Source organism: Kryptolebias marmoratus, linkage group LG21 (genome assembly GCF_001649575.2).
Source record: "Kryptolebias marmoratus isolate JLee-2015 linkage group LG21, ASM164957v2, whole genome shotgun sequence".
NCBI lineage: Eukaryota > Metazoa > Chordata > Actinopteri > Cyprinodontiformes > Rivulidae > Kryptolebias > Kryptolebias marmoratus.
The window spans coordinates 6,660,912-6,677,289 of record NC_051450.1 but is presented as its reverse complement, the minus strand read 5'-3'; positions in this window follow the sequence as shown (position 1 = coordinate 6,677,289).

Genomic DNA, 16,378 nt, shown 5'->3' with positions numbered 1-16,378 from the left:
ATACCCGGTCACATTCTCTACCTCTCTGCTGGTTCATTGTCATTCTCTTGTCTCCCTGATGTGCTGTTCTGTTTGCTCGTGCCTTCTCGTCTCCCAGTGGTTCATCTTTAGTCTCAGGTCTGTTCAGGTTTAGTTTAGTTAGTTAATGTTTTTTGTATTTAGTCTAGGTTTTGCTGCCACGTCAGCCTTTGTTTTTGGGTTTGCCTTTTATTTCTAAATAAATTTAGTTTTTGTTTCAACATGAGTCTGCGCTCAGGGTTCGCCTCCTTCCACCCCGTTCATGACAAACAGACTTCACTGAAGAAATGTCATTCAAAGTTTAAACAGGTCACAGATATACTTTGCATAAACTGAACTGGCATTTTGACATCTTTATTGTTTCTTTACACAATCATAGTTTAAATTTTATAACAATTACAAAGTTTTTTCAACAGAATGTTCAACGTATAATGATGATGTCCTACACTTACTTTTCAAATTCTTCTAAAATTTTCAAATCTCTTTAAACACCCTTTCCTATTCCCACAATTCTATTTGGTACATATACAATTTATACATCAAAATGTTGGTATTCTGAGATGCATACTGTTGGAATTTTGGGCAGGTGCAGCATCAACATTCTTCAACATTTCTTCAAGATTATGTTGCTATTATTTACCATCAGCTCAAAAATTTGTCACATAACTTTCCTGTGTTCTTCTTACTAATTTCTAGAATTTTTTTTTTTTTTTCTGTGCGTGTGTGTGTCATAAATTGCTAATTTAAGTGAATAAGGGAGCAGTCATTTAAGGTCATTGCTAAGAAAAGGAATGGCCAAGATTCCTATTTTTTTCTAAATGACATTGTTTTTCATATCAAATTTATCCTATTTAAATGACATAAAAACAAATGGGATTTTTTATTAAGATATGAGGCTCAGAGAAGGATGAGATTTAGAGATGCAACTTTCAAATCAGACAGAAAGTAGCCCTCTGGTTGACAAAGTTCCCTTTCCTGAGCCATCAAGAAGGCTAAGCTGGCATACATAGAAAAAAAAAAACAAAGGCAAGTTCTGTACTTCCTGGGACAAGAGGTGAAAGTGTCAGGGGATTTGAGTTATAACAGGCAGGTTTAAAGCACTGAATAACACACCAACCCACAAAAAGCTGCAGGATAATATTCTGAGTTGTGTGTTGAAAGTCTGTGCTGCTGAGTAAGCAGGTGTTTTCATAAATACCTTCACCATCTCTCTGTAGCAGACTGATGTACCAGCACAACTTAAAACTGTCTGCATCATCCATGCACCTAAGAAAACAACTGTAACCTGCCTCAGTGATTTCTGCTTGTGGTATTGACCTCCATCACAAAAGTGTTTTGAATTTGTCTTTGAGCATATTAAAGCCAGCCCCCCACCATCTCTGGACCCCCAACAGTTTGCTATCTTGTTAGCCAGTCCACAGATAAAACTGATTTGCATGCCATTTTATCTAAAATGGATATAAAACAGAAAACCCCAGCTTTGCCAGGATTCTCTTTTACCTTTCACATAATCATTTCAAAGGGGCTTAAAATTAACCTTTTTTTTTCCTCGAACTGAAAACCTCACTTTGGAAATGGTTTTGTAATTTCTTTTAGAAACACACCAAACAGTAAGTGTCAGCAGTGAGACATCAGATTACAGCAAACTGAGCAAAGGAATCAGTAAATAAGTCAGAAATAGGGATAAAACAACTTACACATAAAAGATAAGAAAATGTTTCTTAATCTCAACAAAATTAAAGAGCTGATTGTAGACTTCAGAAAAGAAAGACTGAACATATATTCTTCCTATTGATGGTTTATCTGTAGAAGCCATCAGTAGCACTATTTTGGGGATGTGCATCACTGTAATTTCTTACAGTCTCAGTACTACACACCTAACCAAGACAGCTCAACATAAGATGTACTGTACTTCTTCAGAAGGCTAAAATGGGTGAAAATCTCTGCCTCCATCTTGAAGAGCTTAAAGAGTAATTGGTGTATTACTCCCCTCGTACACTCCCTGGATACAATTTTCAAGAAATTAAAAAGACAGCATTTTATCTTGTAGGAAACCCCTTTCAGTCCTCTCATGTGTTGTTTAATTGCTTGCCATGTGAGAGAAGATATCACCTCACTGAATCAAGAACCAAATTGTGCAATAGCTACATTCCATAGGCAATAAAGCTGCCAAAGTTTCAGTAACTCGATATTTTTGTTCTTTTTTTGCTTCTAGTATTTCTTTATTCTATGGCCAAGAAACTAAAAGCAGTTAGCAATTATTTGCCTGTTATTTAAATCTCATGGCTTTTTAGTTTTTTTGAAAAAGAGCCAATTAAAAATTAACTAGGGAAGGCCAAAATGAGGAAATGATAGTGGTTCTAGTGTGTAGTGGTCAATTAATTTGTCACCATCAAACACTGGAGGTGGGAATGTTTCATCTCACAAGGTCTCACTTGTCAATACTTTCACAAAATATAAGAAGGTAGGTTATCTATCTATCTATATATCTATGAAATTGTTCAAGCAGGCTTTGAAGTTGCCAATGTTGATAAAGTTGATTGACGTTTGAACAGGTTTGTGAACAGGTTTGTGAACAGTGTACAACAGCTTAGCATGCTCACAACCTAACCTGTCATTCTTGCTTTCTGTTTAATTCTACTCTGTGTTTGTCTAATTAGAACGTAAAGATGAAGAGACATGTAGTTAATGTGGAAAAGAGACAAGAGAATGTCAGCATCGTCACAGTGGCGTTAGCATATATCAGTCCAATGCTTTGGGTATTGCAAGGTTACCAATGAGTAAAGGACTTTGAGATTCGTGCACAAGATAAATGCCTTTGTATGTTTATTTTGTACTGCTTAAAACCGATGTAGGGTGTTAAAATGGAGAATGCTAATTGCAATTAGTGCATTAGCATGCCAGCGGACTTTAGCACTTAATTAACATGGTAGCACCTCATGTTGCAGTATGTTGTTAATGGTTGCTAATGTTACATGCTAGTTAAACTCTCACATACTCAACATGAGAAGTAAATTAGCTTTATAAATGAAGTTAAGGAGACTAAAGAACTGCTGGAAGTGTCTCCTTTCATCTTGAAAACTTTCAGTGTCCGACTTCCCGGCATCTTCAACCTATATAAATGTTTATCTGAACACATTTGGTTTCCCCATCATCTTTGACCATGCTGCCGACGAATCCTATCATCTTTATTTCCTATTGCTTTTGAAATAGAGGATCTGTGAGTAAACCAAACTAATCTCTTCATAAGCTTTTATTTTTTAAACTTGTTTTTGGTCACATCGCTCCCATGCAATGACTGAGGTTTCACTATTTATTTTGTTTGGTTTTAAGACGTGTCAGTTATTGAGTAAAATAGAACTTTCATATTCCCTGTTGGAAACAAAGAAGGGATTTGACTAACATTTAGAGGTTGAAAAATTATGTTTCTACTCATTTATGTTATTGTAGTGTATTTGTCTGTATATTCAAGTTTTCTTTTACTACTAAAGGTTCATTAAAAGTTAAAGAAGTTAATGTCATTTTTGTGTAATTCTTAGGGTGTGTTTATATTTCATTGATGTGGTTGCATGTAAGGAGGTTTAAATAAACAAAATTCTTAGCAGGTATTTCCAAGGTTTATTAACTCAAGTTTCCTTGCCAAGTGGAGGTATGGTCAATTAAATTTAAATTTGTTATTGTAAAAAGATAATAAAATCCAAACTGTTTCCCCTGTTCACAAAGTAATACAGTCTATGATAAGTTCCTGAACTCAGGGCCCCATCCATAGTAATACCAAACCCCATTTATCGCCATAGTTAATAATGTAGCTTCTTGGAGCAGCTGCTACACCTAATTTCTGAAACTCTAGAGGTGTTACATTTTCAACCTGTAGTGTCATCTATGAACCCCACAATAAGGTTTGCAAAGCACTCTAGGAAGACAAAAAATGGTTCAAAAGCTTTGTGACTGGGCATGAGCAAAGACCATCATAAAATCTGTCACTGTGTGACAGGTGATTGATGGTGACTGCAGGTTCCTTGCCATTTTGAATACTCATCCTGCTTTTTGACGTTCATTTTTCTGATGGTGTGTTCTATTTTTCCAAAGACCTCCCCCACCCTCTTTTTCATCCTCTGCCCATCAAATGTGGTAAGGTAGAGAGAAGCCTGGCGTCTGTCATGTTCACTGCGTGATGCCTCCTTACTCATTATGCACCAGTGACATTATTACAAAAGCAATCACAGGGCTGTGATAAACGGCAGTCTAATTAAAATGACAGACTGGTGAGCCAACTAACAACTGTGTATGCTGATCCAACATCTGTACTCAAACACACACACACACACACAGAAGAAAAAAATGTTGGCAATGACCCAACATTTGCTAAAAACTAACACTGTATCATCAGGCTCTTGTCTATCATTTTTGGTTAGTTTATGAATGCAGAGAAACTTCTATTTATGATTGTTCTCACATGACTCGCCATAATTTTCTGTTGCTAAATTATAGAAAAGTGTAATATTTTTGAAGTTTAGTTTTGCGAACGACTGAAGACGTCACATATTGAAGTGTCACAATTACTAAATATTATTGTAGTGTATTTTAGGTCATACACTGTTGCTATAATCTGCCTGCATGAGATGAACTATGATAGTATTTGCAGTTTCTTTAGCCCTTTTAAAATAATTAGTGCACTTCCTGTGCAACAATGGAGGTCTAACAATCTAAAACAAAAACAAATAAAAACATATAGGTTAAATAAACAAGACAAAACATGATTGTGCCATAATCACTGGGGCAGACTTTTAAGATTGTGGAGAGCGAGGTGAACCCAGTGCGCAGACTCATGACTGAGAGTTCCCGGAACTCTAAAAAAGAAACTCAAAGAAAACCCAAATCCTGACAGACAGAGACCTGAGTATCAGTGCTTGGACTGCTCGTGTCCATGACACGTTTTACTGAAACTGGTTTAAGACATTAATTCTCACAATAAACAAGCTGTTTGTGGATGAGACCCACTTTAGGTGGATGGCATATGGCCAGACAGTAGTGTTCATGAAGTTTCCCATCCAAATGTAAGCAAGTAATACACAGAACATGAAAACTCTTGCCAAGTATTACAGTAGTCGAGATGGGAAGGCACATAGACCTCTACTGTTCTCTACTGTTCAATAAAAAGGAAAATGAAAGAAGGCTTCTGCAATGCTTGGATATCTGCAACCACAAGATGACAAAAAAAAAGCCTTCATTGTGTCTTCAATAAGAGTGGGAAAGACAATACTAGATAATGATTCAAAGCCAACTGCCCATTTGAGCATTAGGTGCTCCATGCTTTTTACTAACCATGTGTGAGACAAAAGTTTGCTGATTTATTAAAGAATGTACAGCAAAGGCATTGAAAAATCATTCAGATTTGAAAACTGTAGTATGATGTTAAGAGTCAGGGTATTACCAAAAGGGGACTTAGCAGACTGTCTGGACAGCTACAAGTACCTCTGACTCCCACAAGTTACAACCATGACAAGGTCACAAGGATGTCAACACATTTAAATACCAACAAAGAGTAAAATGAGTCTTCAGGTGCCAGTTGAATGATAAAAAATAAAATATTAGCTATAAACACATGCTCAACCAATTATCAGATACCCCACTACCCTGAACAAAGAAAGAGGTTAAAGAACTTACAGGAACAGGGAATTCGGTTTTTGGTAGGAGCTTAGAGAAAAGTCAATGCTACTCCAAATCAAAAAAAAAAAAGAGCCAGTTCAGTTGTCTGGGCCATTTGGTAAGGATGCCTCCTTGGTGCCCTCTAAAAAATATTTCAACCAACTGGGAGGACACCTTGTACCCAAAACTCCTTGAATAAATGGATTGATAATGCCTAACCACCAGTGCATTGTGGTAGTCAGCTAACTTCAAAAGTCAGTAGTCGTAGAAATGACTAAGTAGTGTTACAAATAACAGAGAACAAAGACTTAAGAATTTAAACCTCAAACCTGTAGAGTTCAGGAACAACATTGGAAATCAAATCAAATGTGTGCAGTCCTGGGACACACACACACACACCCGAGAGAGAGAGAGAGAGATAGATAGATAGATAGATAGATAGATAGATAGATAGATAGATAGATAGATAGATAGATAGATAGATAGATAGATAGATAGATAGATGAAATAAACTGAAAACAATGAACCAATACACTTGCCTCTATGTTCCACTAATAATGGTGCCAAATGTTAATTAAAGGCAGCTGTACTGAGGATTGGAAACTGAAGTGTTTTAAAGAAGAAAATACAGATTTAATCCTGTTGTTCACAGTTCTACCTATGCAAGCTGCATTTTCATTAGTTTGAAGAGTGAAGATATTAAAGCTTAGGAGGTTTGAGGTATCATAAAGCCATAAGTCTTTTGACCTTTTCAGCATACTTTGCTGGTGTTGTCTTTGGTTTTGAGGGAATTAAAGGACCACTCAGCGATAGCTTGTCTAATCTAATCAGCATGAAACACAGAGGAGTTTCAGTGGTATGGGAGGCTGGAATATGAGCTGTGGGACTGCATACACGCCCTTTTTAGGTCTCTGAAAAGGGCATACCTTAATCAGCTAACTGTGGAGATGAGGCATCACAGAAGGTGAAAATCTACTTCTGCTTTAGTCTTTGGTTATTATTATGTTATATTTAATTAAAGACAAAAACCCCTACAAGTTTGTTTAGGGGCAGTAAAGACTAAGTATAAACACATTTTAAAAATCTTGCGATTACTTTTTTTATTATTATTTTAACTTGGTAGTGTGGAAATGTTTATCACCATTTTATATTTAGCCACCATTTTAAAAGCTTTAACAAGTAGTTGTTTAGTTTATCTGGAAAGAGAGAGATAGGTGGTAAACGCCCTGGAATGTGAGCAACGGATGTGTCAGCAAGGAAGGGGGAAGGAGTTGCCCTTTGACCTCCAGATAAGGAAGGCAGTGACTCACCCTCTGGAAGAGGGGGAGCCCAAGTTGTAAAAACTAGAGAACATCCTTTTCTTCCTCAGACAAACCTGGGGTGATGGCTTAACTAGTTTTCAAGGTGATCTGTATCTCATTCCCATTGATTGTCTCCCAGATGCATCTGGTTTTATTATTGTATGAATATTGACTAAGGGTGTTTGAATAAATGTGTTAAACTTTAAGGTAATGTCTCCTGAAGGTCTTTCCCAACAACCAACTCGGGGAGGTAAAGGTAGTATATCTCGACAGTAGCCTCAGTTTGTACAAGGTATAGTAAATGGACCTTCCTCAAACGCCTTATGTACTTGCTAAGTTTCGCTACATTCCTACATCACTGAGATCTTCAGTGCCCCATAAATATAAAGTATAACTAAAAGGTTGCCACACAACAGGTGGATTTGACCCCTAGTGTCTGTGGGAAAGGCAAGTAAGCTTCAGTGGAGAATAAACAGACAAGTGAGTAGGAAGCAAGTTTTCCCTTTTTTCATCAGCTTAACTGGATCAGTTTCTCTGAGTAAATTCAAGGTGAAAGGCTTCACATCAGAGGGAACTGCACAAGGAAGACTCAAAAGGAACTAAGTTTCCTAGAATGTTGACCACTGTAATCACTGAGGTAATGGTACAGGTAGGAGTCAAATGATGGCTTGATCTTATGTTAAATAGCTGTAGGTTAATAAGGAGATCGTCATTAGTTAAGATGACTGGAACCAGGAAGTGGAAGTGAGTTGGCTCTTAAGAGTGCAGAGCAAAGATTCACCCAGCCCACTTACTCTGCCTATGGGGAACGTTGAAGTAAAGGGGGAGGAAAGGGGCAGGCAGGCAGGAATCCTAACAAAGGACTGTGACAAATGTAAATTATCAGGCATTGGATCCTTCTGACTTTATTCCTACTACCCATTAAGCCTTAGACAATGGATGCAATTTCTAGCAAGGAATCAGAAAGGCAATATTGTATGGTAGTGGTAACCAAATTGTATCTATCTCTCAGAGTGCTTAAGGACCAAACTGTGTAAGAGCATTACTTGCTACTTCTCAAATGATATAGTTTAATTACACCTATCCATTTAACTATTAAGGACTCGGAAGAAAACATTTTCTCTCAAAAAAAAAAAAAAAAAAAATAAGTAGAAAAACTGTATTTGACATTGAAAACCTGAAAGGTCATATATGACAGTATGATAAATACCTCCTGTGATAGTTTAAGGTCTTGATCAGTAAAATCAAGGTGTGCAGCATAACACTACAAAACAACAGCAACAGAATTACAAATATAGGAAATGAAGAGCAAAAATCCATCTTATTTTTTTGTGAAAAACCTCCCTCAGTTTTTTTTTTTTTTGGGGGGGGGGAATGAACTCAACTAATCTTATTCATAAAGCACTTTTCAAACCTAAGTCAAAACTGCCTAACAAAATAAAAAGATAAATTTAGGAATGCCAGTAAAAATAAAACTGTACTGCCTTCGCCATGTGAAATGCAACTCTACAGTCAGCTAAACTCTTCCTTAACACCATGACTCTGAGGAAAGTTGATGTCCTATCCACAGGTTTATTGATATTAAAGACGTGTGAAACTAAAACACACAAAAAAGAGATACATTACTTTACAGCCTTTCTATAAACATGTACATATACTCTTAATGTGATCAAATTAAATACTGTTCCAGATGAATTAACAAAGCATTGCAAACTTGAATGAACATTCAAAAATATCCAACATCAACCTCAGCAAATCAGAAATTATGCAAAAATAATGTTGTACAATAATATATTAAACATAACATACCCACAATACTGCGTTCAGAGCGTAGATGCTTACAGATGGCGCTGGATTCACTGAACACATGGGTGACATATGAAATCTAACTCTCTGCATGACTTTCTGGTTTGAAGTCACATGAAGTGTAGCTGGGTTGTGTCTCTTAAAGGGCGATCACCACATACAGATACATCCACAAACCTTCAACGACACAAAAACAATAAACACTTCAAAATTACAGTAGAACAAGAACATTAAACGTAAAATTGAAACAATAAGAAATATAAAATTCATTTTGTATTTCTTACGCCACCAATTAGACCACAACAGTCCTTAGTTGTTTGGAGAGAAGAGAAGCACTATTTCTGTGACTGGCCTGAGGAAGAATGAAGCACCTTCTGCTTTGCAGACCTTGACCTCAACCTTTCTAACTTTGCCATCTGTGCTTGGGAGCGTCCGTGTCACAAGTCCAAAAGGCCATTCATTTCTTGCCAACTGAATGGTCTTGAGGAGTACGATACTTCCTGGTGTAATGTTTGGTTGGATTACCAGCCACTTCCTGCGTGACTGCAGTGTAGGGAGAAACTATTTCCGCCATCGATCCCAGAAAGTGTTAGATAACTGTTGGACCTGGCGCCACTCATGCTTGTAAAGGTCTGAAGCTCCAAACTCTCCTGCAGGTGCTGGAACGATGTTAACTTTCTGAGTGAGTAAAGCAGCAGGTGTCAAAATAAATGATTCATTAGGGTCAGTGGTCACAGGAACTAGAGGTCTGGCATTGATGATTGCTGCAACCTCTGACATGAAAGTTGTCAAGACCTCATGAGTAAGTTTGTCTTTCATTTGGAGGAACATAGAGTCAAGAATCCTTCTTGCAAGGCCGATCATCCTCTCCCAAGTCCCACCAAAATGAGAGGCATGTGGAGGATTGAATGTCCACACGCAACCTTGATCTGAAAGGTAGGTTTGCACTGTAGTATTGTCCATGTTGGAATGTATTTTCATCTCTTTGCAAGCACAGACAAAGTTTGTACCACGATCTGAGTAGATGTGTTTGACTGGTCCACGAACTGCAATGAATCGCCTGAAGGCATTGATAAAGCTGGATGATTCAAGGGATTCAATGACTTCAATGTGTATGGCTCTCACACTCGTGCAGGTGAATATTACAGCCCAGCGTTTACTGTTTGAAAGATCACCTCTTGTCCGTCGTGAACAGATGATCCAAGGACCAAAGACATCAAGTCCAACATGGGTAAAGGGAGGATCTGTAGACAATCCAGTAGCAGGGAGTTCAGCCATTTTCTGAACACTAACGCGAGCTGTAAGTCATTGACAGATCACACAGTGATGGATAACGCTACTTGTTTTCCTCTTCCCACCGATAATCCAGAAGCCGAATGACCGAATGGCACCTTCCGTAAAGAGACGGCCCTGGTGATGTACCTGCTCGTGGTGATGTTGAATGATCAAAGTCGCAATGTGATGCTGTGCTGGTATAATCACTGAGTTTTTTTCACTTTGACCAAGGTTGGAAAGTTGAAGGCGGCCTCCCACCTTTAGCAGACCGTCCATGTCAATGAAAAGGTCCAAGTTCTTCAAAGGGCTGCTTTTTGGTAGCCTTTTCTGTTCCTGAATGCACTTTATCTCTTGGGAATATGTTTCCTCTTGTACTGTTTTGATGATGATGACTGAGGCTTGATTTCTCTCCTCGACACTGACATGTGACTTACAATAATGCCAGCCTCTGCAGGAGTCGTTCTGTGCTCCCTTAAGATGAAACAAATGTGCTATGTGCACAAGACGGGCCATTGCGCAGGTGAGTGTCTTCCAAGAAGAAAATCTAGCAAATCGTTAGGAACCCAGATAATCAGGGAATATTGTTGTGCTCAGAGTAGATGCTGAAGATCGTACATCGGGGTCTGCATCTGGCTCAACCAGATCGTAGCTTCTCTCTGACACCACTACTTCGGGTAAGTAGAGAAACATGGGTCCAACCAACCAGTTGGTTTGTTTGAGTTGACCAGCAATAACAAACCGGGTTGCATGATCTGCTGGATTCTGATCTGTGGGTACGAAGTGCCATTGATTTGGGTCAGATGATCTTCTGATCCGTAGTATACGATTACTGACATATACATAGAACCGCCTGGTTTCGTTGTGAACATAGCCCAAAACGACCTTACTATCTGTATAGTAAGATATCGTTGAGCTCAAAGTTCAGTTCTGTAGACACGAGGTCAGCTAGCTCAACAGCCAGTACCGCTGCACAGAGCTCTAACCTAGGAATTGTATGCTCTGGACGTGGAGCTAGTTTGGCTTTGCCCATGACAAACCCAATCTGCTTGTTGCCGTCACCATCTGTGACTTTCAGATACGCAACTGCAGCAATAGCTTTAGTCGACGCATCACAGAATACACACAACTCTTTCCTGTCAGCGGCTGAAGGTGGTAAAGACTGTTGATTGTAGCTAAAATGCCACGTCGAGTGTATGGCTTTATCTCCCTCGAGACACTAAAGTGGAAACAGTCTGTCTGGAGGTTCCAGCCGAGTCCATCAGCAGGAAGCTGATTGACATCAAGATCTAGCTCTTTCAAATCACTTGCCCGATCAGATGGTGAAAAAGCCTCCATGACTTCCTTGTCGTTGGCAGCGATCTTGTGCAATCTCAGATTTGACTTGGAGAGAACATCCCATGTTCTTTTGAGCAAGCTGATGGCAGCTTCAGTTGTAGGTAGAGACTTCAGCCCGTCATCTACATAAAAGTCATGCGTTATGAAATGCTGAACATCACTGTCGACATGGAACTCACAACCTCGAACAGACTGGTGCAGACCATTGATAGCCACTGCAGGAGATGGTCTATTTCCAAAGACATGGACTCTCATACGATACTCGACTGTGTGTTTAGAGAGGTCATTGTCTTCAAACCAAAGGAAACGTAAAAAGTTTCTGTCCTTCTCTTTAACTAAAAAGCAATAAAACATCTGCTCAATGTCTGCTGTGAAGGCAACTGCTTCTTCTCTGAAGCGAATCAGAACCCCGAGGAGTGTAGTGTTCAAATCAGGTCCAGTTAACAGCACATCATTGACAGATATCCCATTGAACTGGGAACTCGAATCGAAGACAACCCAAACTTGTTTTGGCTTTCTTGGATGATAAACACCGAACGTGGGCAAGTACCACCTTTCTTTGTCTTCACTGAGTGGAGGAGCTAACTCGTGGTTATTCTTGAACATTTTGCCCATGAAGCTCAGGAAGTGCTCTCTCATTTCAGGCTTCTTATCAAGGTTGCGTCTGAGAGATGTGAGATGCTTTAGCGCATGTGACCTATTATTGGGAAGCCGTGGGCGTGGATGTTTGAAAGGTAATGGCGCTATCCAACTATTGCTTGAGTCTTTGCAGAGTCCCTCCTGCATTATCTTCATGAAGTATGCATCATGAATCGAAGGTGCTACTTGGTTGTCATCTTTGGTTCTCCGAAACACAGAGCATCCTAGATGGTCAGCTTCACAAACAGATGGCTCTTCTGAGCATGCTGGAATGCGTTTGTCGACTGGAAATCCGCCATATGTTTCATTGACATGAAACACATTTGGACATGGTTGGAAAAGTGTGGGACGTCCAATATCAGAAGCAGTGGTAAAGCAGGTACGAACTGTTGAGGGTTTGTGCACGTTGCCCAAACATACGTTGCCTACTATCCCCCACCCCAAATCCAACTTCTGTGCAAAGGGCAGGTTGTGTGTGCCATTCACCTGTTTGCGGACTTTATGAACGGAGAATGTCACAACCCAGAAGAAGCATGATGGGTGCCTTTGGATCGACCTCTGGGATCAGGTGCACCAGGGACTTCAGATGAGGATGGCGGAGCGCTACATCTGGAGTTTTAATCTCGTCTCTGTTGTTTGGGATGTCATTACACTCTATAAGAGTTGGTAATGATAGGCGGACAGTTCCATCCAGAAATTCCACTTCGTAGCCTGTAGCTCTTCTTCCTGATACTTGTTTCACTCCAGCACATGTTCTCAAGGTGTAAGGAGATCTTGAGCTTGTGTCACTGAAGACTTCAAAAAACTGTGAGGTAACCAATGAACTGTTCACGCTCTGTGCTCTGTTCGTCTAAGATGGCGTAGACCTTTATAGCCTTGTCACTAGACCCAGATGGATAAACCTTTACAAGACTTATTTTAGAGCATGATTTCTCAGCGAGATCTTCACCACAAACTTGAGTGCACTGAGCTTCAACCTGTGATAGAACAGGGGTTTCAACCTCCCCGCCGTGCTCTGATGGAGGATCTACTTCTACTGCCCAAGGTGCTGGCCCAGGGTGAAGCACTGTTGGGTGCCTTTCGCTGTTGCATTCCGCACACAGGATTTTAGCTGTGCAGTTTTTTGCGACAGGCAGTGTAAAGGAGCAACATTTTTAAGCAAACGTGATTCTCCTTCAAGAAGTTCTTGCGATCTTCAATGGACTTCTCCCTAAGTGCTCGATATTTGCGCAGGGGATGTGGCTTTTTATGCAGAAGACACACTTTGTTGCAATCGTCAGATTTTGAAAGGAGCTTGTTTGTTTTTGAGGTAACTTCAGTTTTGTGCGTAGAAACCTCTCTGTGTCTGTTCGACTTCCAAGCTGTTCTCTCAGCCTTTGGAGCAATCTCCTCTTGAGTGTTGAAATTGAAACTTGGGTTGTTCCTAATGCTTGCTTCTTGACTGATGAAATCCACAAAATAACCAAATGGTGGATATGGGACCTGATATTTTTGTTTGTAAACTGAACCTACTGATGCCCATTTTTCCTTTAGGTTAAAGGGCAACTTTTGTAGGATCGGATTGATGCCTCTGGCCGTGTTGAGGAAGGCAAGTCCAGGTAAGTCTCCTTCTTCCTTAGCTGCTTAGAGTTCCCTTAATAGATCACTCAGCTTGATTAACTTGGAACAATCTTGGTTTGTTATTTTGGGAAACGTCTCAATTCGTTTGAATAGGGCATCTTCTATAATTTCTGCAGAACCATATGTTTGGTCAAGCCGGTTCCAACTGATGGTCAGACCTGCGTCTGGTCAGTTTATGTGGATTGCTCTAATTTGTTCCTCATGTTCGGCTGAATCTTTGCCCAGCCACTTCAGCAGAAGGTCCATCTCCTCACTGGATGTCAAATGTAAACCACGAATGGCTGACTGAAATGATCGTTTCCAAGCCCTGTAGTTCTGAGGTTTATCATTAAACTTGAGTAAACCCGTAGACACCAGTTCCCGTCGAGCCAGATAACAAAAAAAGTCATTCACATTCAAATTATCAAATTTAGGACTTGAAAATGATGAATGTGGGGAAGGACCACTAACATTCACTGGTGGCGTGGAGGGTTGTATTGGAGTAGAATGATCATGCTCGAATCGAACTGTGTGTTTCTCATGAGTGAACTGCTGTGGAGTCTGGCAAAATAACTGGTATTCCAAATTATCTCTCTTTGGAATGAAGGGCTTAACGTCTGCCATAAGAAACATAGATGAAGCATTGACATTTGGCTGTGGCTTTGAAGGAAGCGTGAGTTGTTCATCTACCTCCAACTTTTGTCCTTCGTTCGTTCGGTGGCTTCTAAAGAAGGCATTTCCCAGTTAAGCTGGTTACTAGATGTGTTTTTTTTTTTTCAAATCGGCGGCTGCTTCAAGTGCTTCAGCTTCAGCGACAGCTGCAGCTGTTTCTTTTTTTATACTCAGAATGTCCATTGATGCTTCCAATTTAGCCTTTTGCAATTTTAAGTTAGCCTCCTCTTCGGCAAAGGCGAGGCATGCTTTTGCTGCTTCCACTCTTGCTCTTGCTTTAGCAGCAGCAGATTCTGTAGTAGATGCTATTGACTTTACTGAAGAACATGAAGCTTGGGATCGTGTCTTCCTTAACACCATGACTCTGAACTAAAAAACATGACGCTAAACAGAAAAACAGCTAACTTGTCATAACAAAGTCTGAGCAATTTGGGAACCAAAAGAGCTGCCTCAAAACTGGCTCTGAGTTATCTCTTTTGGCTCCCAAACAGTTCTTCATATGTAGTACTAAATGGAGAATCATTTGAAAGCCAAATGAGCTGGATGCCAAAAAGAACTGTAAGTGAATACTAAGAGAAAGAATACGTACTTTCAAATTTGTAGATATTGTGACGATGAAAAAATGCTATTAAAGATTTGTTTGATATGTATGTTAAAAGTAAGATTTTAGTCAAAAAATTCCAAGGTTTTTCACTGGCATAATAGAAATAGAAGCGATTCCATCTACAGTAATTATTTGATTGGCCCATCTTTTAGAAGCCGAGACAATAAATTCAACAGGAGAACATTATCTCCGTCTCTTTATGTCTTCACAACAAGCTTGGTCAATTAGATGTATGCTCTCGTTGAATCATGAAGCAGTGTTTCGACAGCATAATGATGATAAAGTATATTATATTCCTTGATAATAAAGCCTTAAAAAGGATATATAAAGAAAACTGATTTGGACCTAGAGCAGAACCTTGGAGAACACCATGATGGAGTCAGCTATGTGATGAGGATACAATCATAACTTGTACAAATTGAAATTGGTCAGACAGCTAGGACTCAACACTTGGATTTGTCAAATCTGCACTAATGTCAGTATTTTAAACTGTTGATCACAGAAACAACATTTTCATTCCAGTTGCATCAAAACCATACATGTTGGAACACTAAGTTAAGCTTCATATGTTGCAATTACAGCTGCTTCACTAGGACATCTTAAAAAGAACAATTAATCAAAGCTGTTAAAATCTCTCAAAAAACAAACATCCTTTATTATTAGCCACTAATACAAGTTACCCTACTATTATTTCTGCTTCTGTACTGGAATTAAAACCACTATTATTTCTACAGCCATTAGAAGTAAGGTGCATCAACATAATTATGGATACAGATGTGATCACATGTTAACAGTTGTAAATTTTTCCACTTCCAATCACTGAGACATTTCTAAAATATAACTTGAATTTCAAAACTTGTCTTAAAGAATGGTTTGAACTAGGGGTTGACAAGATTATAGTCTGTGTACTGATTTTTTTCAACTGATTCAGGTACACAAAAACAAGGACAAAATACTTGACAATCAAAGATTATGATTGGAATTAAAAATAAAACATTAACAGGTTTTTATCCTACTTAGCCCCAAATAACTCCATTATTAAAGTATGGAACAACTATGGTATTACAACACATTCGCTAACAAATGTCAGACCTCATTAATCAGGTAAGAAGTGCACATATGTTGAATATAATATGTAATGACATATTAAAATAGTCTTAACTTACTGGGAAAAAAAAGAATTTCATAATATACATCTGTGAATCTGTGCTGTCAGTACTGGACAGCAGAAACTAATATCTGCCATCTATCAAGTGATCCTTCACATCATGGTGGAGAACATTTTGGCTCTTTCTTCTGATCAGAACATTTTCAACTCTGAGCTGGAAACAAGTTATATGAACTACTTCCAAACAGGGGTGGAAATTAGCACCCGCCACCCGCCAAATGCGGGTAAATATTTGAAGTGACGGGTGAATTTGATCAACACACACGCCACTGTGGCGGGTTGGCAATTTGAACAGAAAAGGTGTTATTTGTC